Source organism: Tachyglossus aculeatus, chromosome 2 (assembly GCF_015852505.1).
Source record: "Tachyglossus aculeatus isolate mTacAcu1 chromosome 2, mTacAcu1.pri, whole genome shotgun sequence".
Classification (NCBI taxonomy): Eukaryota; Metazoa; Chordata; class Mammalia; order Monotremata; family Tachyglossidae; genus Tachyglossus; species Tachyglossus aculeatus.
In genome coordinates this window covers 80,126,981-80,152,480 of record NC_052067.1, presented here as the reverse complement: position 1 = coordinate 80,152,480, position 25,500 = coordinate 80,126,981, and positions in this window count along the sequence as shown.

Genomic DNA, 25,500 nt, shown 5'->3' with positions numbered 1-25,500 from the left:
GTAAGTGCTCAATAAATACGATTGCATGAATGAATGAATGAATGAATTCAATCCACATATTCAATCCATGACTAAATCCAGTTGTTTCCACCTTCACAATATTACTAAAATCCACCCTTTCCTCTCCAACCAAATTGCTAACACATTAATCCAAGTACTTATTCTAGTCCCCCTTGATTACTGCATCAACCTCCTTGCTGACCACCCTTACTCCTGTCTCTCCCCACTCCAGTACATGCTTCACTCTGCTGCCAGGTCAGTGTTCTATAGGAAGGTTCAGGCCAAGTTTTCCCACACCTCAAGAACCTCCAATTGTTGCCCATCCGCCTCCTCATAAAACAAACGCTCCTTAGAGCTTGGCTTTAAAGCGCTCAATCACCTTGTCCCCTCCTACCTCACCTTGCTACACTCCTACAACCCAGCCCACACACTTTGCTCCTCTAATCCTAATCTTCTCGCTGTACCCCAATCTTGTTTATCTCACCACTGCCTCTGTTCTGGATGCTCTTCCTCCTCATATCCAACAGACAATTAGTCTCCCCTGGCTCTTCAAGGTCTTATTGAAGGCATATCCCCTCCAAGAGTTCTTCCCTGGCTAAGCCCTCTTTTCTTCTTCTCCCACTCCCTTCTGCCTCTCCCTGACTTGCTCCCTATATTCATCCCCCCTCCCAGCCCCACAGCACTTGTATACATATTCGCAATCTATTTATTTATTTCACTCTAGACTGTAAGCTCATTGTGGACAGGGAGTGTGTCTGTTAATTCTTATACTGTACTCTCCCAAGTGCTTAATACAGTGCTCTGCACACAGTAAGTGCTCAATAAACACGATTAACTGACTGACTGATGATACTCTAGACAGGAAGAGATTTAATGATCCCTTTAAGTGGCTGTGAAGAAAGTGTGACAAGAAAATGTAAGCTCCTTGTGTACAGGGAGACTGCCCGTTGGGTAGGGACCGTCTCTATGTGTTGCTGACTTGTACTTCCTAAGCACTTAGTACAGTGCTCTGCACACAGTAAGTGCTCAATAAATACAATTGAATGAATGAATGAATGAACTCCATTGTATTGTACTTACCCAACAGTTTAATATAATGATCAGCTCTCAGTAAGGCCTCAGTAAATACCATTGATTAATTGCTTGATTGATTGAGGAAGATAGGACCAGAGTGACAGGTACACAGCTTTCTCAGGGATTAATAAGATTAACCAATGCTTTATTAGAATATTTAGCTAGCATTATTGTTTCTTAGGACCTGGATAAAACTACTGTCGACTCCTATTCAGAGGCTGATTTTCCAGTGTGGGATTACTCAAGTCAGTGAGTTGCTTTCCTTCCTTCCCCTTTACTGTTGCAGACCTTCCTGCCTATCTTGCATCTGCCACTTAGCACCCCAACAGACGAAGTAGAGGAAGCCTGAGAGAAGGACACTGAGGAGACAAATGAGTGGTCCGACCATGTCAGCAAGACGAAAAGTTTCATGAACTCAACCTGTGTCAACAGTATGAGCACTTCTGAGAGATTGTGTTGTCCTGGTCACTGAGCACCACATTACCTAGGGAAGAGAAAGTCCATTGAAATTTATTTTTGATCATTTGCCCTTACTGATTTCTGTAATGTATATGCAGCACTGAGGTGTGGTTAGGGAAATAAGCAATGAGAATAATAGCCGTGGCATTCATTAAGCTTTTACTATGTGCCAGGGACAGTACTAAGCACTGGGGAATCAGGTTTGATGAAGTCACTGTCCCACGTGAGGCTTACAGTCTGAGTCCTCATTTTACAAGGGAGGGGACTGAGGGACAGAAAAGTGAAATGACTTGCCCAGGGTCACACAGCAGACAGGTGGCAGAGCTGGAATCAGAATCCAGGTCCTTTGGACTTTCAGGTCCATGCTCTATCCATTAGGCCATGCTGCTTCTTTAACTGCCACTAACTTCCCTCCCTATAAGCATGTCTGTAAGGTCAATATGGGCAGGAAACATGTCTGCTAATTCCATTGTATTGTATTCTCCCAAGTGTTTAGTATAGTGCTCTGCACATAGTAAGTGCTCAATGAATGCCATTGACTGATAAGTCGGATCTTCTTCATCCATTATTCCCCACAACACTTATGTGCATCAATCAATTAGTGGTATTTATTGAACATTTACTGAGTGCACAGCACTGTACTGAGCTCTTGGGAGAGTAAAATGCAAAAGTAGACAAGGTCTCTACCCAGATGGGGCTTATATTTTATTATTAAAATAATTTTATTTCATTATTTTATCATTATTTATTATTATTATATATTATATAATAAAATATTAAAATAAACTAAAATAATGAACTCATAATAAAATATTATTATTATATATGATATATGATAATAAAGTATTATTACATTTTATTATTATTATTGTGTCATACTCTCTGAAATACTTAGTAAAGTTCCCTGCACACAGTATGTATTCAATAAATACCACCGATTTCTTGATTGACAAGTGAGAAAACAGATCTGGAGAATGCCCAACTCCACCCAATCCCTCAAATGATGATCCCTCATAGGATGAATGATTGTATTAACATTGCAGCATTATACTTTGAACCCAATTCACCTAATGACTTAAAGTCATAGGTCAGAGTTTGTCATTTCAGAGTAGGGTAACTTCCCTTTTTGAGCCAAAAGGCTTAATTAAGATTGTTCATGAACAAACTTTGTCACAGCTCAATGAGGAAGTCCTGCAGACTGTGAAGGAGTGAATCAATTCTTTTGAAATTTTCCTCTGTGTTTCTGCAAGGAACGCAGGGCTTGTCACTCCACATTTCTACACAGTTCCTATGGGTTCTAAGGTTAGTATTACTATCTAGAATGAGCAATGCCATTATTCCCAAATAACTCAGTGGTTTCCAAGAGAGGATTTCACTTACACAGGATGCCCAATTACAGTTATTCAAGTTCTTTAAATTGGGTCCCTGTCGGGTAGGCATGGTGCCCACCTGGCATGGTGCCTACTCATTCATTTAGTTATATTTGTTGAGCTTGGGAAGCTCTTGGGAAAATACAATACAACAATAAACAGTGACATTCCCTGCCCACAGTGAGGAGCTCGCAGTCTACAGTCAGGGAGACAAAAAGCAATACAAATAAATAAAATTACAGATATGTGCATAAGTACTTTGGGGCTGGCTGGGGGGAAGATGAAAGGGAGCAGGTCAGGGTGACACAGAAGGGAGTGGGAGATGAGGAAAAGTGGGCTTAGTCTGGGAAGGCCTCTTGGAGAAAATGTGCCTTCAATAAGGCTTTGAAGTTGGGGAGAATGGTTGTCTGTAAGGTTAGAGGAGGGAGGGTCTTCCAGGCCAGAGGCAGGATGTGGGATAGGGATCAGCAGAAAGGAAAGATCGAGACACAGTGAGAAGGTTAGCACTAGAGGAATGAAGTGTGAAGGCTGAGTTGTAGAAGAAGAGACGTGAGGTGACGCAGGAGAGGGCAAGGTGATGGGGTTCTTTAAAGCCAATGGAGAGGACTTTTCGTTTCATTTGACAGCGAATGGGCAAACACTGGAGTTTTTGGAGGAGTGGAGTAACCTGTTCAGAATGTTTTAAAAAAGTGATCCAGGCAGCAGAGTGAAACACAGACTGCAGTATGGAGAGACAGGAGGCTGAGAGGTCAGCAAGGAGGCTGATGCAGTAATCCAGGAGGGATAGGATGAATGATTGTATTAACATTGCAGCAGTATGGATGGAGAGGAAAGGGTGCATTTTAGCAATGTTGTGAAGGTGGAACCGACAGGATTAAGTGACAGATTGGATATGTGGGTTGAATGACAGAGAGGAGTCAAGGATAACACCAAGGTTAAGGGCTTGTGAGACAGGAAGGATGGTGGTGCCGTCTACAGTGATGGGAAAGTCAGAGGGGGGACAGAGTTTCGTTGGGAAGAGAAGCAGCTCTGTTTTGTTTGTTTTTAATCCTTTTAATTCAGGCCAAAGAAAAGGAAACTAAAACTTTTTGTAGTCCAAAATTCTTACTATTCATAAGCCATAGGGTAAATCCTGTACATTGGCTCAGGTCCTCTCAAAAAATGGTTCGTGAGAGTTTCATCTCCTTGGCATAGTAGCGTTAGGGCAATTCACACACAGGCAGTGGGAAAGCAGGGTCTGCTATTCAGGTAGGCCTGACGGCTTGAGTAGCAGCATGGCCTAGTAGATAGAACAGAGTCCTGGGAGTCAGAAGGACCTGGGTTCTACTCCCAGCTCCACCACTTATCTGCTATGTGATCTTAGACAAGTCACTTCCCTTCTCTGTGCCTCAGTTCCCTCATCTATAAAATGGGAATTGAGACAGGGAGCCCCCTATGGGATAGGGACTGTGTCCCACTTGATTAGCTTGTACCTACCCCAGCACTTAGTACAGTGCCTGGCACATAGTAAGTGCTTAAAAATACTATTATTATTATTATAATTATTATTATTTGGGGGACACGTAGCCTTAGAAAAGCTGCCTGCCCCTCTGAGACAGTGTCACTGAATTAGAGTAATAATTCAGTGTTGACTAGATTCGTAGAGTAGTAGGAGAGTCATTGTAGAGTCATAGAGTTGTCCTACCTCTGGCCTGGAATGCCCTCTCTTTTCATATCAGACTGATAATTGGTCTCCCCCACTTCAAACCTTATTGAAAACACATCTCCTCCAAGAAGTCTTCCCTGACTAGCCCTCCTTTCCTCTTCTCCCACTCCCTTCTGTGCTGTTCTTACTTGCTCCTTCATTCATCCTCCTTCCCGTCCCACAACACACCTATATATCTGTAATTTATTCATTTATATATTTACTTACCTGTTTATTTATATTAATGTCTGTCTCCCCCTCTAGACTGTGAGCTTGTTGTGGGCAGGAATGTGTCTGTTTGTTGTTACACAGTACTCTCACAAGCGCTTAATACAGTGCTTTGCACACAGCAAGCGTTCAATAAATGCAATTGAATGAATGAATAAAAGTAATCCAAGGTGATGCTGCTGATGCTGAGATTTTATCTATGGGTGTGAGTGTCTTTGAGGGAGAACCTCTTACACACTTGCACACTTTGTCCATGAAAATTCAACAATGTATTTTTTCTGCCTCCTTTCCATTCAAGTGTGCTTATCTTTGACCCCAATAACTAAGAGGGAAAAAGTGTGTGTTGTTATTGCCACCCAACTCTCCCAGTTTACCTGTGCTCTATGTGAGGTGACTGGAAGAAAAAATAGTTGTGATCTGAAGTCCCAGAAGTGAATGACCTAGTGGATAGAGAATGTGCCTGGGAGCCAGAAGGACCTGGATTCTAATCCCAGCTCCTTCACTTATCTGCTGTGTGACCTTGGGCAAATCACTAATCTTCTCTGTGCCTCAGTTATCTCATCTGTAAAATGGGGATTAGGACTGTGAGCCCCATGTGGGAAATGGACTGTGTCCAACTTGCTTAGCTTTTTAGACTGTGAGCCCACTGTTGGGTACTTCCCAAGCACTTAGTACAGTGCTCTGCACATAGTAAGCGCTCAATAAATATGATTGATTGATTGGGTAGGGACTGTCTCTGTGTGTTGCCAACTTGTACTTCTCAAGCGCTTAGTACAGTGCTCTGCACACAGTAAGCCCTCAATAAATACGATTGACTGATTGATTGATTGATTAGCTTGTATCTACCCCAGTGCCCAATACAGTGCCTAACATATAATAAACACTTAAACCAATACCATACAACAAGCAAACAAAAAATCCCAGCAACACTGTGCCCTCACCCATTTGTCAAGCCATCGTTGAACATGATACTTGTTGATGCCAATCACTCTTCATCAACAACCTGTTGGAATACCCCATATGCCATCCCATTAAAATAATCCCCCCAAGAATGAGTTGGCAAGTCAACAGGTCCAAGGCAATGCAATTTATTGGATATAGGAGTTCAGAGTTATTCCACACTGGTATACTGTATGGTGCGCTACAGCCTGCAGAGCCAATATCATAGTTCAAAAAGCTCTTCTCACCTCCTCCAACATCCTACACTCCTCCCTGGTTCTGTCTTCAGTGGGCTTCCTCATCTTTGACATGTCTCCTGGGGGTTTGGGGGACTCAATCTCAAAATGAGGAGACTGATATTATTTTGTCTTCCCTGTCCCACTTCTACTTGTTGATCTAGAGTCATCTTTATGGTTGGGAGCATCTTATTCTATCCATGTTTGCTTATTATTATTATTACTGTTAGTAGCAGTAGTAGTAATAATAATAATAATAATGACAGAGAAGCAGCGTGGTTCAGTGGAAAGAGCCTGGGCTTGAGAGTCAGAGTTAATGGGTTCTAATCCCAGCCCTGCCACTTGTCAACTGTGTGACTTTGGGCAAGTCAGTTAACTTCTCTGTGCCTCAGTTCCCTCATCTGTAAAATGGGGATGAAGACTATGAGCCCCACATAGGACAATCTGATTACCTTGTATCCCCTCAGTGCTTAGAACAGTGCTAGGCACATAGTAAGTGCTTAACAAATACCATCATTATTATTGTTATTATTATTATTTACTATGCCAAGCACTGTACCAAGCTCTGGGGTAAAAGATGATCAGGTTGGATATTGTCCCTGTCCCATATGGGGCTACACAGTCTAAGTAGGAGGGAGAACAGATATTGAATTCCCGTTATACAGATGAGGGAAATGAGACACAGAGACATTAAATGACTTGAACAAGATCACACAGCAGGCAAGTGACAGAGAGGAAATAAGAACCCAGATCCTCCGACTCCTCAGCCCATGCTCTTTCCACTAGACCAGGTTGTTTGCTTGTTTGCTTCTTAGAAATAACTATTATTATAGTTCTAGTGTCCCTGTCCTGCTGTTTGCTAAAGATAATCTTCTGATCGTCTATAAAACAATTCCACCTATTACTACTCCTTCATTCTGTATTTACTCATAATCTACTAACCTCAAAAATAATCCTATTTGCTCCCTTGCTGCTGCCACCTGCCCTTTCTGCCTATTTTTTTATTACTTCCCTCCCCTCTAAAATGAATTGGCAGACCCCAAAGCCTTATAATCAACTACCCCAACATCACTCATGTTTATTTAATGAGGTTGGAGTGGGGGATTCTTTTCTTGTGAAATCCAAGCGAAAAGAAAAAAAAAAACACAAAATAACAACAGCAGCAAATAAAAAATCACCAAGTTGCCCTCCATGTATTAGAGTTTTGGATTACATGCCCCAGGAATGCTAAGGTGCAGAGAAGATCTCCTTCTCTTTACCTCTTTGTCTTCATCTTCTGCCCTGGGACACTAGACACATTAAAGACAGGCCTACCTTTCTTTGAAAAGCAGTGTGGTTTAGTGGATTGAGCATGGTCCTGGGAGTCAGAAGGACTTCAGTTCTAATCCCAATTTTGCCCCTTGTCCATTGTGTGACCCTGGACAAGTCACTAAACTTCTCTGTGCCTCCGTTTTCTCATTTGTAAAATGGGGATTAAGACTATAAACCCCACTGTTGGACAGGGACTGTGTCCAACCTGATTAGCTTCTCTCTATCCCAGGGCATAGAACAGTGCCTGGCAAATCGTAAGTGCTTAACAAATGCCATTAAAAATAAAATGAAATAAAATAAAAATACCTGGTAGCCTGGCTAGCAGTTCTCTATTTCACTCCAGCCATTGTTCTAAACTGACAGAAGCAGTGGGTTAAGGGAGGTTGAAAGCAGAAGAGAATTGCTTAGCAAATGTCTTTTTCTACCCAGCCACCACTTCCTTCCTCTGAATTTCTGCAAAAGCCTTAGTCTCAGTGCACCAAAGTGTCTAGTGACCATTGCTTCAGAGACCATCTGGATTTTCTAAAACTTCTTGACTATTTTCTCGGGAAATGGTGATGGCTATTTACTTGTTCTAAGGCTGAAAATATTCAGAATCCATTAAGAAGAGAAAATCTCATTAGAAGGGGTGGGCAAAGAGGTTAAAAAACAGTCAGGTTGTGAGTGCCTAGTAAGAACCTCAGCACTTGGTTAATAGGAACCAGAAAAGAGGTAGATGGAAATTACATTTAGATTTTTCTCTGGGACAGCAGGAAACTGCTGAGTCCTGGCCAGAAAGCATTGGTTTCAGGATTTTAGAAAAATGCATACTCTGTGGGACTTTATTGTTATTTCAGTGAATGAGAAGGAGCTTTGTGGCTGAGGGTTTTTCTTAGCCCCCTCTTGCTGTATGCAAATTCAGGCAAGATGGCTGAACCAATTTGCTTTGACAAATTTGTTGACGTGTGCATATGTCATAGAGAAAATCTACCGCTGGTGAACTCTGGCTAAGAGGTTCCAAATGCCTCTCTGCTAGCAATTGCTCATATTCTGAAGCCAATTATTTTAGCAATTTCCTTCTGCTCCCACCTTCATTAAACACACAACTTCCATAGTTAACTTATCACACCCCACCCCACCAAATGCATTTACTCTTTGCTTGTCCTCAGTGTTAATTCTCTGTTTGTTCACTTAATTGATGAATTGGATCATTGGTTTGTATATTATTTCTACCTTCCTCCATGCCATGGTAATCTATTTTAGGAGGAAGTCAGGCTGGGGAAAGAACTATGCTTTGTTCAGTGCTTGGAGCATTCCCTCACCTGGCTTAACATTGAGTAAGACTTTCATTAGTTCATACTGTAAACTCACTGTGAGCCGGGAATGTATCTACCAACTCTGTAGTATTCTCCCAAGTGCTGGGAGTCAGAAGGACCTGTGTTCAAATCCTGACTCTTACACTTGTCTGCTGTTAAGTAACTTGGGCAAGTTACTTAACTTCTCTAGGCCTCAGTTACCTCATCTATAATTAGAAATAGAGCCCAGGTCCTTCTGGCTCCCAACCTGTGCTCTATCCATTAGGCCAAGCTGCTTCTCATGGCCCTTAAGCGTCTTTCACCGACTCCTCCTCTGCCTCCCACCTTCTAATTGTGGGAGTCCCTCTAGGCTCAGTTCTGAGTCCCCTTTGATCCTCCATCTACACCTAGCCCCTCGTGGCTCAGTGGAAAGAGCCCGGGCTTTGGAGTCAGAAGTCATGTGTTCAATTCCCGACTCCGCCACTTGTCAGCTGTGTGACTTTGGGCAAGTCACTTAACTTCTCTGGGCCTCAGTTCCCCAATTTGTAAAATGGGGATGAAGACTGTGAGCCCCCCGTGGGGCAACCTCATCACCTTGTAACCTCCCCACGCTTAGAACAGTGCTTTGCACATAGTAAGCGCTTAATAAATGCTATCATTATTATTATTATTATTTGCTTCCATGGCTTCAGCTACCATCTCTGTGTAGATGATTCCCAAATCTACCTCTCCAGTACCAATCTCTCTCCTTCTCTGCAGTCTTTTATTTCCTCCTGCCTTCAGGACATCTCTACTTTGATATCCTGCGACACCTCAAACTTTACCTGCCCAAACAAAAAGAACTACTCATCTTTCCACCCAAATTCTGTTCTCCTCATAACTTTCTCATGACTGTAGACAACACAATTACCCTCCCTGTCTCACAATCTCATAACCTTGGTATTATCCTCAACCCATCTCCTTCATTCAACCTGCAAATTCAGTCTGTTACCAAATCCTGTTGGTTGTATCTTTGCAATAATAATAACTATAATTAAAATTACAATAATAATAATAGTTACTGTGGCATTTAAGCACTTACTATGTGTACTCCCCAACACAATTAGTACAGTGCCCTGCACATAATAATCACTCAATAAATACCACTGTTTGATCGATTGATTGATTGATTGATTGCCAAGAATGGTACTAAGCACTGGGTTAGATACACAATAATCAGATCATACACAGCCCCTGTATCACGTGTGGCTTCAGAGTCTATGTAGGAAGGAAAAGAGGTATTGAATTCCCATTTTACAGTTGGGAAAACTGAGACACACAGAAATTAGTTGACTTGCCCAAAGTGACACAACAGGAAAATGTTTAAGGAGTACAGGCCTTTGGCAACACAGAAGGAAGGGCTAATAGGGGCTTAATCAGGGAAGGATTCTTGGAGAAGATGTTATTTTAGTAGGACTTTGAAGGTGTGAAGAAAGGTGGTGTGTCAGAAATGAATGGGGAGGGAGTTCCAGGACAGGAAGAGGATGTGGGCAAGGGATCTGCAAGGGAGAAGCAGTGGGGCCTAGTGGAAGGAGCATGGGCCCGGGAATCGGGAGGCCTGGGTTCTCATCCCTGCTCCTCCACTCACCTGTTGTGCATCTCTGGACAAGTTACTTAGCTTCTCTGTGCCTCAGTTTCCTCATCTGTCAAATGGGGATTCAATACTTCTTTTCCCTCCTATTTAGATTGTGAGCCCCATGTAGGACAAGAACAGGGTCTGACCTGATTATCTCATATCTATCTAGCACTTAATACACTGTTTGGCACAAAAATTAATATTATCAGCAACAATATAGGCAAGATTGAGGTACGGAGAGTAGGTTGGCATTAGAGGAGTGGAGTGTGCAGACTGGGTTGTAGTAGGAAATCATTAAGGTAAGGTAGGAGGGGGAGAGCTGATTGACTCCCTTAAAGCCATCTTACTTTGTGTGGTTCTGGCCACTTGCGGTAGCTCATTGCAGCTCCTTGCCACTACTCAGAAAATAAATCAAGTGTTAGTGTTAGTCCTGCTGGCCAAGGGCCACTCCTTACTACCAGCCCTAAAACTAAGTCCTATCAAAGTCCTATCACATACTGGCCTCTTAGTTGTTGAAGAGTGACGTTTCTTTTGGCAGCCCTCTTGATATCTGAATAATCTGTTTAGGAATTCACTGCTCAGTCAATTAGGCAAGAGACTAGAGAAGTGTAGGAAAGTTTGGGTTTTTTTTTCAGGGCTCCACATACACACATACATGATAAAATCTCACCACCAGTACCCTCATCAATCAATCAATCAATCAATCAATCAATCGTATTTATTGAGCGCTTACTATGTGCAGAGCACTGTACTAAGCGCTTGGGAAGTACAAATTGGCATCACATAGAGACAGTCCCTACCCAACAGTGGGCTCACAGTCTAAAAGGGGGAGACAGAGAACTGAACCAAACATACCAACAAAATAAAATAAGTAGGATAGAAATGTACAAGTAAAATAAATAAATAAATAAATAAATAGAGTAATAAATATGTACAACCATATATACATATATACAGGTGCTGTGGGGAAGGGAAGGAGGTAAGACGGGGGGATGGAGAGGGGGACGAGGGGGAGAGGAAAGAAGGGGCTCAGTCTGGGAAGGCCTCCTGGAGGAGGTGAGCTCTCAGCAGGGCCTTGAAGGGAGGAAGAGAGCTAGCTTGGCGGATGGGCAGAGGGAGGGCATTCCAGGCCCGGGGGATGACGTGGGCCGGGGGTCGATGGCGGGACAGGCGAGAGCGAGGTACAGTGAGGAGATTAGTGGTGGAGGAGCGGAGGGTGCGGGCTGGGCAGTAGAAGGAGAGAAGGGAGGTGAGGTAGGAGGGGGCGAGGTGATGGAGAGCCTTGAAGCCCAGGGTGAGGAGTTTCTGCCTGATGCGCAGATTGATCGGTAGCCATTGGAGGTTTTTGAGGAGGGGAGTAATATGTCCAGAGCATTTCTGGACAAAGATAATCCGGGCAGCAGCATGAAGTATGGATTGAAGTGGAGAGAGACACGAGGATGGGAGATCAGAGAGAAGGCTAGTGCAGTAGTCCAGACGGGATAGGATGAGAGCTTGAATTAGCAGGGTAGCGGTTTGGATGGAGAGGAAAGGGCGGATCTTGGCAATGTTGCGGAGCTGAGACCGGCAGGTTTTGGTGACGGCTTGGATGTGAGGGGTGAATGAGAGAGCGGAGTCGAGGATGACACCAAGGTTGCGGGCTTGTGAGAGGGGAAGGATGGTAGTGCCGTCAACAGAGATGGGAAAGTCAGGGAGAGGACAAGGTTTGGGAGGGAAGACAAGGAGCTCAGTCTTCGACATGTTGAGCTTTAGGTGGCGGGCGGACATCCAGATGGAGATGTCCTGAAGGCAGGAGGAGATGCGAGCCTGGAGGGAGGGGGAGAGAGCAGGGGCAGAGATGTAGATCTGGGTGTCATCAGCGTAGAGATGATAGTTGAAGCCGTGGGAGCGAATGAGGTCACCAAGGGAGTGAGTGTAGATTGAGAACAGAAGGGGACCAAGCACTGAACCTTGGGGAACCCCCACAGTAAGAGGATGGGAGGGGGAGGAGGAGCCTGCAAAAGAGACTGAGAAAGAACGACCGGAGAGATAAGAGGAGAACCAGGAGAGGACGGAGTCTGTGAAGCCAAGGTCAGATAATGTGTTGAGGAGAAGGGGGTGGTCCACAGTGTCAAAGGCAGCTGAGAGGTCGAGGAGGATTAGGACAGAGTATGAGCCGTTGGATTTGGCAAGCAGGAGGTCATTGGTGACCTTTGAGAGCGCAGTTTCCGTGGAATGAAGGGGACGGAAGCCAGACTGGAGGGGGTCAAGGAGAGAGTTGTTGTTGAGGAATTCTAGGCAGCGCGTGTAGACAACTCGTTCAAGGAGTTTGGAAAGGAATGGTAGGAGGGATATGGGACGATAACTAGAAGGTGAGGTGGGGTCAAGAGAGGGTTTTTTTAGGATGGGAGAGACATGGGCATGTTTGAAGGCAGAGGGGAAGGAACCAGTGGAGAGTGAGCGGTTGAAGATGGAAGTTAAGGAGGGGAGAAGGGATGGAGCGAGAGATTTCATAAGATGAGAGGCAATGGGGTCAGAAGCACAGGTGGCCGGAGTAGCACTTGAGAGGAGGGAGGAGAGTTCCTCTGAGGATACCGCTGGGAAGGATGGGAGAGTAGCAGAGAGTGTTGAGAGCCGGGGGGTTGGAGAAAGGGGGGAAGAGACTTTGGGGAGGTCGGACCTGATGGATTTAATTTTGTTAATGAAGTAGGAGGCCAGATCGTTGGGGGTGAGGGAAGGAGGAGGGGGAGGAACCGGGGGCCTGAGAAGGGAGTTGAATGTACGGAAGAGCTGGCGGGGGTGATGGGCATGGGTGTCAATAAGGGAGGAGAAATAGTTTTGTCTGGCAGAAGAGAGGGCTGAGTTAAGGCAGGAAAGGATAAACTTGATGCAGAGGCTGATTTTATTGTAGAACTGACAGAAATCCCCAGATGTCACCCGGTTATGCCCCTCTTTCTCTCTTCCTTCCTAGTAATAATCCTTATTGTCCTCCCTCCTCTTCCTCTCCCTCATCCTCATTGCCCCTCTTCCATCTCTTCTCCCTCTCTTTCTTTTCCTTCTCCTCCTCCTCTTTCTCCTTCTTTTCTACCCAAGTGGTAAATATTCTTCTAAAACCTTTTCATGTTTGGCTTATAATGTAATTCTAAATCAATTTATTTTGGTATTTAGACTATGCTTGACTGTTGTAAGAGATGGAAGAAATACTAGCTCCTTGGAATTTTATACCATGCTTGTAATCAGGAATCCTCAAATCAAATCAAATCTGTTGCAGCATCAGTCATTAAAGAGTTCTTCAAAAGTTTTTTATTGGTTGAGACTCTCTGAGCCCAAGCTTGTTGCAGATTTTTAAAGGCTGAATAGGACACCATAATTCAACAAAATGGTATTTATTGAGTGATTACAATGTGCAGAACAGTGCACATAATTCTATAATTCCGTGATTCTAGAATACTGCCTGTAAAATTGAGTAAGATGGCAAAAGGTGCTAACAATGAGAAGGAAAGCAGTGCAATTAATAGTAATAATAATAATAATAATAATGGCATTTGTTAAGCACTTACTATGTGCAAAGCACTGTTCAAAGTGCTGGGGAGGATACAAGGTGTTCAGGTTGTCCCACGTGGAGCTCACAGTCTTAATCCGCATTTTACAGATGAGGTAACTGAGGCACAGAGAAGTTAAGTGACTTGCCCAAAGACACACAGCTGACAAGCAGTGGAGCCTGGATTTGAACCCATGACCTTGGACTCCCAAGCCCATGCTCTTTCCACTGAGCCACATTGCTTCTCTTTTGCAGGGGTATTCTGGGTTGCCTTTTTAGCCACACCTGCACCCACAGGGAAACTTCAGTGTCCATAGCATCCCCTTTGAATAAGAAGGACATATACATGTATGTACACATATGACATGTATACACACACATACACCTGTAAGTGTGTGTGGGGGTGGGTGGGTGTGTATGGATGTGTTTATATGTGTGTATATATAGGGACATATATGTGTGTGTGTATCTGTAAAGGGGTGTGTGCATGTGTGTGTGTGTATGTATGTTTAGTGTGGGTGTGCATATATTTATTACTGTTATGACATTTTTCAAGCACTGTTCTAAGTGCATGGGTAGATACAAGTTAATCAGGTCAGACACAATCCCTGTAGCACATGGGGCTCACAATCTAAGTAGGAAGGAGAACTGGCATTGAATCCCCATTTTAAAGATGAGAGAACTGAGGCACAGAGAAGTTAAGTTATTCACCCAAGGTTACACAGCAAGCAACTGGCAGAGCCACGATTAGAACCTAGGTCCTCTCACTCCCAGGCTTTTGTTCTTTCCACTAGGCCAAGCTGCTCCTTCTCAATGTAATGTAGTAATTATATTACAAGTATTTACAAGTAAAGAATGATAATAGACTACTCTTTGCCGATCAATATACAAGACAGGAAAAGCAGTTTTGTACAACACTGATTGTTCTGCTCTATCACTGTTCCGTAAAGTGCTTCTTCTTTCGGAGTTATTTTGTCATCACATGCCCCCAAAGATTTATCTGAAAGTCACCAGCTCAGAAGCAAGCATTATAAATGTTCTGCTCAGAGATTTTCCCTGCCCCATCAGTATTTATGTTTCCCCATCAACGTCTGTCAGAACCTAAAAGTCTTCTGAAATATTAAAAGTCATCATCCGCAACATCTTCATCAGCTTCACCCACATAATTTTATGTAGTGCCTTATGTGTGCAAGTTCTTACTTGCTTTGAACAATGCTTTGAACATATGAAGTGGTCAATAAATAGCACTGATTGATTGATTGCTTGATTGTGAGGAGACTAAGAAGGAGCAGCAACTTCAAAGAAGCAAATGTGTGCTTCGGCAGAGCTGCTCATTCGGGAAAAGCTTCGGAGGAATAGCCAGGGAAAGAAATGGCTCAATTGGAGAGCGTGGGTCCCTGGTCTTCCTTTTTTCCTCTCTGTTCTTTTGCTTGAGTTCCTGCTTGTCAGGTGGCCTCAGAAACATTGAACCCGGAGACCTGGAATAAAAATTCCAGTTCCTCTTCGGTCCGAGCTACCTCTGTGGGACTCGGCTGTGGTGGAATTTGGGCTTGCCCCTTGCTCCGTGGGTCTCTGAAGTAAGTGGTTTGCTGTGGTTGGTTTGTGAGTGTAACAGCCATCTGTCAAGGAAACTACCATGACTATGGCGCAAGCTGGGCCATTTTCTTGCTGCAGCAAATGAACACTGTTACAGCTCAGCCAGAAATACAGCCCTGATCAAACTCTCTACCCGGGACCAGCTCGGGTCTAAATCCGATCCTAACTTGACCCACAATCACTCCTTTAAGTTGAGTGTACGCTCCTCTAGACTGTAATCACTTTGGGCAGGGAGTGGAAATGTTTATTGTGTACTGTACGCTCCCAAGAGTTTAGTACACTGCTTTGCGCACAGTAAACGCTCAATAAATACAATTAACTGACTGACTGACTACTTCCTTAAAGAGAGCCCCAGGCTTGCTGTTTTTTTTTAAAATGTTATTCTAAGTACTTACTATGTGCCAGACACTTTACTAAGTGCTGGGGTAGGTACATGCTAATCAGATTGGACATAGTCCGGGTTAGACTATTAGGTTAGACTATTAGATCACTGAATGTCAATGTGAATAATGCTATTAATTGTGATATTTGTTAAGCACTTCTGGGTTCTATTCCTGGCTCCACCATTTGCCTGCTGCATGAGTTCAGGCAAGTTACTTTACTTCTCTCTGCATCTGTTTCCTCAACTGTAAAATGGGGGTTTCAATACCTTTTCTCCCCGCTACCTAGACAGTGAGCCCCTTGTGGAATAAAGACTGTCATTCATTCATTCAGTCATATTTATTGAGCGCTTACTGTGTGCAGAGCACTGTACTAAGCGCTTGGGAAGTACAAGTTGGCAACGTATAGAGACGGTCCCTACCCAACAACGGGCTCACAGTCTAGAAGGGGGAGACAGACAACAAAACAAAACATGTAGACAGGTGTCAAAATCATTAGAACAAATAGAAATAAAGCTATATGCACATCATTAACAAAATAAATAGTAAATATGTACAAGTAAAATAAATAGAGTAATAAATCTGAACAAATATATATACAGGTGCTGAGGGGAGGGGAAGGAGGTAGGGCGGGGGGGATGGGGAGGAGGAGAGGAAAAAAGGGTTATCTGGCCTGATTATCTTGTATCTACCCCTGTGCTTAGAGTGTGTTTGACACACACTCTGTGCTTACAAATACCATTAAAAAAAGCACTTACAATATGCCAAACCCTATACTAAGCACTGAATACAAGAGTCTACAAGGCAAAATCAAAGGGCTCGGGTTAGTGGCCCAGACTGTGAACCCTCCTCCTTTTCATACCAAGTGGTTCAACAAGTAGACTACAGCTAATGGAACCCAAGACAGAGCTGATCACCCAGATTTAAAATCTGAGCCTCTCAGGAAATTAGAAATTGTAATGACACCACTAATTGCCGAAGAGTGTTCTGTCCCACCTATCAAGGAACCAAACAGCATTTGACAACCCAGATATTTAGCTCTCAAGGGGGAGGCTGCTTTGGAAGAGTTTGGGGGCCAAATTATGGGTCAATTGCTTAGTCAGTGAACAGAATGTACTGGGAGCCCAGTAGCTAAGTCTTTCTGAAGCAAGACAATCCTTGTCTGTTTCTTCCAAAGTCCTAAGAAATTTACGTTCAGGTGCACTGACCTCAAAATGTTTGAGCTAAAGTTTACCAATTTTTTTTGAATGGTCTTTGTTAAGTGCTTACTATGTGTCAGGCACTGTACAAGGGGCTGGGGTGGATACAAGCCAATTGGGTTGGACACATTCCCTGTCCCACTTGGGGCTCACAGTCTTAATCTCCATTTTACAGATGAGGTAACTGAGTCACAGAGAAGTTAAGTAATAATAATAATGATGGTATTTGCTAAGCTCTGAAGGTGCAAGGAGTTGTAGAACAGGCCCTATACTATGTGCTGGGGTGGAGACAAGCTAACCAGATTGGACATTGTCTCTGTCTCACTTGGGGACTCATAGCAACATGGCTCAGTATGGAAAGAGCACCGGCTTTGGAGTCAGAGGTCATGGATTCAAATCCCGGCTCCGCCACTTGTCAGCTGGGTGACTTTGGGCAAGTTACTTAACTTTTCTGTGCCTCAGTTCCCTCATCTGTAAAATGGGGATTAAAATTGTGAGCCCCCCCATGGGACAACCTGATCACCTTGTAACCTCCTCAGCGCTTAGAACAGTGCTTTGCACATAGTAAGCGCTTAATAAATGCCATTATTATTATTATTATTATTATTATTAGATGAGGTAACTGAGACCCAGAGAAGTGAGGTGACTTACTTAAGGTTACACAGCAGACAAGTGTTCCTATTGCCTGTGCTTTGTCTACAGTTTATTTCCATTTTTCAGATATCTGGTGTCCTTGATCTAGAGTATGAGCCCCTTGTGGGACCCTGATTATTTCTTAATTTCACTTATTTTATATTCACCCCACTGCTTAATACAGTGCTTAGTGCAAAGCCAGCATTCAATAAATATCCATCTTCTACTACTACTACCACTTCCCCTTCCATAAGCAACCAACTAGCTAGTGGTCAGGTTGATGTTAGTCCACCTATCAGTTGATGCAACAATGGTATTTATTGAGGGCTTACTGTGTGCAGAACACTGTACTAAGCACTTGGGAGAGTACAATATGAGTGGTTAGATAGAATCCTTGCCCAAAAGGAGCTTACAGTCTAGCAGTGGAGACAGATATTAAACTAGAGATGGATATGTACACAAGTGTTGAGGAGACAAATAGGAAAAGTGAGGGTTTAAATCAGGGAAGGCCTCTTTCAGGAGATATAATTTTGACAGGACTTTGGAGGTGGGAGGAGTTGCAGGTCCAGGGAGGGTGAGGGCAAGGGGTCAGGGGCAAGGAAGATGAGATTTCAGTTTGGCTCAGTGGCAAGAGCACGGGCTTGGGAGTCCTAGGTCGTGGACTCTAATCCCGGCTCTGTCACTTGTCAGCTGTGTGACTCTGGGCAAGTCACTTAACTTCTCTGGGTCTCAGTTACCTCATCTGTAAAATGGGGATGAAGACTGTGAGCCCCACGTGGGACTACCTGATTACCCTGTTTCTCCCCCAGCACTTAGAACAGTGCTTGGCACATAGTAATCGCTTAACAAATACCATCATCATCATCATCATTTTGGTACCATGAGTAGGTTAGATTTGGAGGTGTAAAGTGTGAGGATTAGGTTGTAGTAGGGGATCAGTGAGGCAAAGTAACTATCAAAATACTTGTCTTGTCTTATGCTGTAGCGTCATCTCCGACCATAGCATAGCAACACCATGGACACATCTCTTCCAGAACGCCCCACCTCCACTTGCAATCATTCTGGTAGTGTATCCACAGAGTTTTCTAGGTAAAAATATGGAAGTGGTTTACCATTGCCTCCTTCGGTGCAGTAAACTTGAGTCTCCACCCTCAAATCTCTCCCATGCTGCTGCTGCCCAGCACAGGTGAGTTTTGACTTGTAGCAGATTGCCTTCTACTTGCCTAGCCACTGGCCAAACTAGGAATGGAATGGATAGGCCTCTGCTTGACTCTCCCTCCCATAGTCGAGACTGGTATAATACTGGAAAATCTTCAGGTGTGTTCCTCTTCAGGTTTGCTACCTAGAATGGGTAGCAAAATATCTAGTAAAATACCTAGACATTTTTTTCTATTTGATCAGTATTCCTGTATTTCACACAGGGTATCTTACGAGGTCTCTTAGAATTCTCATTTGAAACAAGGTAGGTTGAATGGCTGCTTTTGCTAATTTTTTTGCGCTGTTTCAAGTGAAGACTTTAACCTTAACCTTATTTTTCCTTCTTAGAAAGCTCGATGGTATTCGGTAGGAGAATGACTCTATTGACTTTAAACATATTTAACTTTTGAGTAATATAGCATAAGGGCACTGAATTCATAATGAATTTCCGTATTTCCGTATTCTCTCCTTCCTCTCCCCCTCCTCCCCCCTCCATCCCCCTGCCTTACCTCCTTCCCCTCCCCACTGTACCTGTATATATGTATAAATGTTTGTACATATTTATTACTCTATTTATTTTACTTGTACACATTTATTCTATTTATTTTATTTTGTTAATATGTTTTGTTTTGTTGTCTGTCTCCCCCTTCTAGACTGTGAGCCCGCTGTTGGGTAGGGACTGTCTCTATATGTTGCCAACTTGTACTTCCCAAGCACTTAGTACAGTGCTCTGCACACAGTAAGTGCTCAATAAATACGATTGAATGAATGAATGAATGAAACTCCACCTGGGAAGTAAGTAGTGCATTGGTAATGTTTCTCCATATTTCGTCTTTTTTATTCTCTACATCAGATCAGAGACACAACTCCATACATTTTCGTAAATTAAATTTATTCTCTGGTGGGCAATAAGGTCTAACTAATAGAAAAAAAAATACTATGAACTTCAGTATGTTTTGTGTTTTTCTCTTCAACAAAATACTCACCGCAATCTATCAATTGCATTTATTGAGCATCTACTGTGTTCAAAGCACTGGAGTAATAATAATGTTGGCATGTGTTAAGTGCTTACTATGTGCAAAGCACTGTTCTAAGCGCTGGGGGGGATACAAAGTGATCAGGTTGTCCCATGTGGGGTTCACTGTCTTAATCCCCATTTTACAGATGAGGTAACTGAGGCTCAGAGAAGTTAAATGACTTGCCCAAGGTCACACAGCAGACATGTGAGTAAGACTTCAGAGAGTACGTTCCTTGCCCTTGAAGAGGTTAAATTTAATGGGAGTGACAGAGGCAAAATGATTTACAGCCAAGAGGAAGAAGAGAAACAGTGTAACCTATTGGAAAGACCACGGGCCTGTAAGTCAGAGGACCTGGATTCTAATTCTAACTCCACCACTTCTCTGTTGTGTGACTTAAATCACTTAACTTCTCTGTACCTCAGTTACCTCATCTGTAAAATGGGGATTAAGACTGTGAGCCCCATGTGATTAACTTGTATCTACCCCAGCACTTAGTACAATGTCTGATATGTAGTACACACTTAGAAAATGTCATTAAAAGAAAAAAGAGAGAGAATGGAAATATGGACATGTAGAAAAGCAATTACATTAAAGGACAAGTGTTACAGGTGGCTGTGAGTGCAACTGTGTTGAGGTGGTAGTTGGGAGGATATGATCTGAGAGGAAGAAAAATAATTAGAGAAATTGTCTGTGTGGAGGTGGGTTTTCAAAGAGCTATGAAGATGGGGAGAGCTGGGGTCTGATGAATTTGAAGGGTCCAGAGGTCCAGGCAGGAGGTATACAATGAGCCGGAATTCATTCATTCATTTAATCATATTCTTTGGATGCTTGCTGTGTGCAGAGCACTGTACTAGGTGCTTGGGAGAGTACAATACAACAATAAACAGATACATTCTCTGCCCACAGCAAGCTTACAGTCTGGAGGGTGGGGAGACAGACATTAATATAAACTCATGGATATGAGTTGAGAACAAGGAACAATGAGGAAGTAATCTTGGGAGGAAGGTAATGTTTGAACTGGAGTTTAGTGAGGGAAGGGACTGGATATAATAATAATAATAATAATAATAATAATAATAATAATAATAATAGTTGTTAAGCACGTACTATGTGCCAAGCACTGTTCTAAGCACTGGGGAAGATATAAGGTAATCAGGTTGTCCCTCGTGGGGCTCACAATCTTAATCCCCATTTTACAGATGGGGTAACTGAGGCCCAGAGAAGTTAAGTGACTTGCCCAGAGTCACATAGCTGACAAGTGGCGGAGCCGGGATTAGAATCCACGACCTCTGACTCCCAAGCATGTGCTCTTTCCACTAAGCCACGCTGCTTATGATGGAACAGTGCTTTGCACATAGTAAGTGCTTAATAAATGCCACTATTATTAAGGAATGAGTTCACAAAATGAGCACTGGGTCAGTAGTTTCTGCTTGATGTGGAGAGGAACAGACAGCCTTTCTGAAGTGGACAGCATTTGATAAAAAAATGATCCAGAGAGCAGAGTGAAGCAGGGTAGAGCCTGGAGGCAGAAAAGATAAATGGGGAAACAGATACAATCACCTAGCCAGAATGTCATAATAATAATAAATAATAATGGTATTTGTTAAGCGCTTACTATGTGCCAAGCACTGCTCTAAGTGCTGGGGTATTTTCAAGGTAATCAGGTTGTCCCATGTGGGGCTCACTGTCTTATTCCCCATTTTACAGATGATGATGATGATGATGATGGCATTTGTTAAGCGCTTACTATGCGCAAAGCACTGTTCTAAGCGCTGGGGTGGATACAAGGTGATCAGGTTGTCCCACGTGGGGCTTACAGTCCTCATCCCCATTTTACAGATGAGGTAACTGAGGCTCCGAGAAGTTAAGTGACTCGCCCAAGGTCACACAGCAGACATATGGCAGAGCCGGAACTCGAACCCATGACCTCTGACTCCAAAGCCCGGGCTCTTTCCGCTGAGCCACGCTAATAACTGAGGCATAGAAAAGTTGTGACTTGCCCAAGGTCACACAGCTGACAAGTGGCAGAGCTGGGATTAGAACTCATGACCTCTGACTCCCAAGCCTGTGATCTTTCCACTAATAAGGTGTTGGTCCAGGGGGCACCTGTTTTGATGGAGAATAAGCAACAGATCTGGGAAGTGATGTGAAGGAAAGCCCAGCGGGATTTAATGACAGACCAGGTTTGAAAGAAAATGTGGAGTCAAGGGTAATACCAAGTTTTCAAACTTTGGAGTTAGGGAATGATGGTGATATTTCCACTGCGATGGGAAGGCAAGAGGTAGGGTGGATTTTGGAGGGAAGATGAGGCCTTCGGTTTCAGAGATATTGACTTTAAGTTGCTGTTGGAATATCTTTGTGCAAGTGTCTTGGAGGTAAGAGGAAATGTGAGATTGCAGAGGAAGTGAGAGGTTGGGGCTGGTGAGATATATTTAAGAGTCATCTGAGTGGCTGAAGCCCTGGGAGCAGATGAGCCCCCTAAAAGAGTAAGTATGAAGTAGGAGGAGGTGTGACCCAGGACAGAGCCCTGAGGGGCTGCAGGGGCCATAAAGAGCAAGAGGTAGCTGATTTCCTCAAGTCTGCCCGTGGTAGAGTCTGTAGGGTACTTTCTGACTCTCTCCAAATGGCTGCCATCTGTGCCTTCATTATCGGTCAGTCAATACCGAACATTTACTGTCTGAAGAGCAAAGTACTGACTCCTTGGGAAAGTTCAGTACAGTATAAAAAGGTTAGTAGACATGATCCCTGCTTACAGTCTTTAGTGGGAGATAGACATTAAGATAAATTGTAGCTAGGGGACATAAAGAGTATAAGGTTATGTACCTAAGGGCTGTGGGGAAGGAGTGAGTATCAAAGTGCTTTTGGGGTATAAAGCCAAGCACAGAGATGATCCAGAGGGGAGGGCAGCTAGGGGAATTAAGGGCTTGCCCTTCCCCTTAACTTTCCTCATCCAGTAACAGGTGGAGTGATTGATTGATTGATTGGCTCCTCTTTCTATGCCTATAGCCTCTTTCTGAGTAATACCAAATGACAATTATGATTTGGCAAGTTATGGGGTTGAGATATTTCCCATAAACTGAACAGATAAGATGAGTAGTGGCATGTCATAAGAAAACATTATTCGACTCAGAAATAGAAGCAACAATCCCATTGATGGTTAGCAATAGGAATAAAGAAGAACAGTAAAATAAAAATTATATTCACTAAAATCATGAATAGATTAATAGCAACATTGATATATATTGATATTGTATTTATATATCCAATATTTACATAGAAGCAAAATGGCCTATTGGAAAGAGCACAGGCCTGTGAGTCAGGGGACCTGGGTTCTAATCCCAGCTTTGTCTCCTGCCTGCTGTGTCAACTTGGGCAAGACACTTAACTTTTTTGTACCTCAGTTTCCTCATCTATTAAATGGGGATTCAACACCTGTCCACCCTCCTACTTAGACTGTGAGCCCCATGAGGGACAGGGACTGTGTCCACCTAAATTATCTTATATCTACCCCAGTGCTTGGCACATAGTAAGAGCTTAACAAATACCAAAATAGAAAAGAAAAAGAAAAGGAAAGGGTGTTGAGTGCTTACTGTGTGTCAGGTACTGTACTAATCACTGGAATAGATACAAGCTAATGAGTTTGAACACAGTCCATGTCCCACATGAGGCTTATAGTCTTTAGTCCCCATTTTACGGATGAGGTAACTGAGACACAGAGAAGTGAAGTGCTTTCCCGAGGTCTCACAGCAGACAAGTGGTGGAACCAGGATTAGATCCCAGTTCCTACTGAGTCCCAGGCCTGTGTGCTATCCACTAGGGAACACTGCTTCTCACGATTCTCCAGAAACTCTCCTTTCCTGAGCTAAGCCAGTTTTAGGCACCTGGAGGACAAGAGAGAGAGTGAATTTACTCTCTTGTTATAGATAAACGAATCCCAGGTCTGCGCCAATGCATAAATCGATTTTATTTAGCTAGATTCTTCCCTCTGGTCCTGGGAAAGGTAAGCAAGCACATCTTCCTTGGGCCAGAAGGAAGGAAAACTTTTCCTAGCCCCTGTCTGCCCTCTCCACTTGAGTTGGATGTACACCTAGTTGAAGGTGATCTTCTAGACATGGTAGCCTTTCTGGCTAGTGGCAGAGTAGCTTAGTAGCTTTCCTTTAGAAAGTAGGAAATATTTTGGAGCTAGAGTGAACCAAGAGACTCTCTGTTATGAGAGCAGGTGGTCCTACTGCTGATTCTGGGGCTATGTGCCTGGGTGGCCTTGGTATGTTGACATAGTGGGGATTGGAGACAACCCTTCCTTAGGCTTTAACTGGCAGGTTTATGGCAAGCCTTCAGAGAGAATCAGACAAATGAATGCTGGAAGGATGACAAATCTTGCTATAGCTAATCCTAAATGTTCAGAATCAGCAACATGGATCAGTCACTCAATCAACGGTATTCATTGAGTACTTACTGTGCACAGAGCACTGTACTAAATCCTTGGGAGAACACAACAGGGTTGGGAGAAGCACTCCCTGCTCACAACAAGCTTACAATGGGAAGGAAAATTGAACCACTACAGGTGCTTAGAATACTAAAAAGTGCTTTGGGCACCACTAGTCACCCTGAGCTAAGGCAAGGGAGGTAGAATTGTTCTCCTTCCTTCTAGCAGGAAATCCAGATGCTGCTATAAATACTGGTGCCCACATTCCCAAGTGCTTAGAAGTTACTTGACAAAATGAGAATCAAATCATAAGCCCATGATTGCCTCTCAGAAACTTGCAGACATCCTGTGAAGCTGAAATGAAAGGCCTCAGCCCCAGCCCCAGCCCTGTAGAGAACTTCCACAGTTGTTCTTGGCAGCTCCATGGGCAGAGGAAATCGTTTCCTTGGTTATTTCTTGGAATCTGCTTTAGTCCTTTGAGGGTTCCCGAGACGAGGAAATAACTCTCATCCTACCAGGGAATTTCTGGCCATCTTGGAAGCCCAGACTGTATAGAATGGGGCCAAAGAATGAGACTATGTCTAGAGAGTGAATCACATGCACATCTCTACATACACATTTTCTCTTTGTCCAGTCATGTTCTGGCCCTCGTTCTGACTGATCATATCTTGCCTTCCCCTCATTACCTGGCCCATGTTTCCCTGCAGCATGCCCTATAAGTTTAATTGGAACTAGTGGCTAGGGTGGGAGGAGAGTAATTTTTTCCCTTAATGGTACTTGTTAAGTGCTTACTATGTGCCAAGCACTGTACTAAATGATGGGGAATATACCAGAAAATCAGGTTGTTCACAATCCTTATCCCACACGGAGCTCACAGTCCAAGTAGGAGGGAGTAGGAGTAACTGAGGCACAAAGTAGTTAAGTGACTTCCTCTAGGTCACACAGCAAAGTGGTGCTTAACAGATACCATTAAAAAAAGTGGTAGAGCCAGGATTAGACCCCGGATCCTCTGAGTCCCGGGTCAGTGCTTTTTCCAATAGGTCATGCTGCTTTTTAAGAACTGGTCTATAGTTATGGCATTAGATTAAACACTTACTTTGTGCCAAGCACTGTACTAAGTGGTGGGATAGGTACAAGATAATCAAATGGGACATAGTCCCTGTCCCACATGGGACTCCCAGTCTGAGAGACCCCTGTAGGGTATCTTAACTGTGTTGGTTTCAGCCGATGTTGGGTTGTGGTTGAATTTGTTGAGATGTTTGGATGGCTGAGTTTGGGTATGAGAAAAATCAGCAGTGGAATGTATCTGAGTCTAAAATTTGCCTGCATAAGCAAATTTG